Genomic DNA, 2,021 nt, shown 5'->3' on the forward strand with positions numbered 1-2,021 from the left:
GAATACACTAAATATGACAACAGAAATAACCCAAGATACACAACTTAGACTGAAGTAAATCTCCACTTATTAAATCTGATTTTATACATTATAATTGCATTATATAAGTATTTATACATTGGGCCAAATGATAAACCAGAACTATGGAGGTAAAGCAGTGCAATTTTGTTCAGGATGTCACACAAGGAAAGAGTTTAACGTGTTAAAGTATATTCACAGTTGTGACTCCATTTAACTCCAACATCAGTAAATAAAACAATCAAAAACTTAAAAATGACATCAGCACACAGATTTTGCAAAATTGCAATATCAATATATTTAAATCTCTGAATTTTAACAAACTAATAAAACCTTACGTAAAAAAATCCGGAATTTGTTCCCTCTCCCAGATGGCATTATTCTGTTCTTAGGGGGTCCAGCAGATTTCTCTTCACACATTGCCCAGCAAGAGCCTTTTTTATTGTGGTGTCCAAGAATTATTGTGTGATTCCTCTGAAAATTTCAGTTCTAATGAGACTTTTACAAGGGTTGTGTACTTTAGTTCTTGCAACTTTCAAAGTTTTCTCTCCAGAAAGAAGTTTTGTTTGTTCTGTCCTTTCTGGACAGTACGACATGAGCTCCGGTTCTTGTGGGGAATGCATAGGCCTCCAAGAAATTTTGGTAACCTACAAAACTGGACATTTTGTCTCATTAGAAAAAGATATTGTGTAACATTTATGGGCTAGGCAGTTAACTGCGGCTACAAAAGAAGCATCAGAAGAGTGTCCTTTAAGGAGCCTGAGGTGTGAAAAAACAGGAGGCAGTGATTTTAGTTTTGGTGCATATATATTAAGTGATTTGAATAAAAACATACAATTACAGCAACACGATGAGACACATGAGAATTGACTCAGAATAAATTAATTTAAAAATCATAAAGTCCATAGTCCATTCCTAGCTCACCATCTTCCGATCCAGATGAAGATCTGATCCGACAGGTGGAAAAAAACCCGACCTAAAAGGTCAGAAAACCCATTAAGTGTTTCATCAAAAACAAATAGGCTAATACAAATGAAATAATTATTAAATTTAAGCATCTAGTTTATGCTTACAAAATGCAAATGCAATAATTAGATTCCTAATTATTAGACAACATTTCAATCAGGTTAAATTAACCATCATTTAAATAAAATAAAACAAAAAGTATCACATTTCAAACTAATCAATTTAAAGTTAAAGTGCACTTCCAAAATATCAATCAAGAAAAATAAAATTAATTAATCAAATACTCAAGCAGAGTGAGGAAAGGAAAAAATAAATAAATAAATAAATAAATATACTGCGCAATATCAAACTTAAGTGTAGCTACATTCTGTTCTGATCAATTTTATTTTAAACTTCAGTGCCTCAGCATCAATGTAAACGTGTCAGAACACAAAATTCAGCAACAAGTTACCTTTTAGAAGAGACTGGGGCTTAGCCACAATCAGCACTGACAGAATCCTGGTGACGGTCCAGGTAAACAATGCCAGTGATTCTAAAAAACCAACCCTCCAATGAGAAATCGAGCAGAAGTACCACATGAAAAAGTAATACTGTTAACAAATAACAAACTCACCCGGAAACCATTCAATAGATTTAAAGATTTTGGGGGGAATTCCTGAGAAAGACGCCAACAGCAAACCACAATCACAGCGGAAACAGGTGATGATCTTTAACTGCGTGCTGGAGGCGGGGCTTTAAATAAGTTAGCAGAGTTTGGGGCAACACAGGAAGTGGGCCCGCAAAAATAAAAGTCCTTTACTAATTGCGGGTTACAGGTTCCCCCCCTAAACTCATGTGCGGCCTCGTACATGCAAACGGCTGGTGACACACCACACTGTCACATGATGTAGAGGTCACAGAGGTCTCATCCAGTTCTAGAGCAGATTTATTTGTTGTTCATGAACAAATAGTTTGTGGAATAAAAACAAATAAAGGATTGGGGGCCCCTTTCTTGTTCAATATGCTTATCTGTTGTCCAAGCAAAATATCCAGCTCCA

At 35.4% G+C, this 2,021-nt stretch overlaps 1 long non-coding RNA gene across 2 annotated transcripts; it reads right to left on the minus strand.

The window, feature by feature from the left end:
* Positions 1-347: 347 nt before the first annotated feature.
* On the minus strand, positions 348-1,745 carry LOC111607686. Of its 2 annotated transcripts, XR_002752423.1 has the most exons (4): positions 1,598-1,745; positions 1,436-1,516; positions 943-994; positions 348-777 (listed from the first exon to the last, which is right to left on the minus strand). It is a non-coding gene; the product is annotated as an uncharacterized LOC111607686 (long non-coding RNA). The 2 variants fall into 2 exon arrangements; XR_002752424.1 differs by lacking the exon at positions 348-777 and having other exon boundaries at positions 807-994.
* Between the last annotated feature and the right edge of the window lie 276 nt (positions 1,746-2,021).

Source organism: Xiphophorus maculatus, chromosome 24 (genome assembly GCF_002775205.1).
Source record: "Xiphophorus maculatus strain JP 163 A chromosome 24, X_maculatus-5.0-male, whole genome shotgun sequence".
Taxonomy (NCBI): domain Eukaryota; kingdom Metazoa; phylum Chordata; class Actinopteri; order Cyprinodontiformes; family Poeciliidae; genus Xiphophorus; species Xiphophorus maculatus.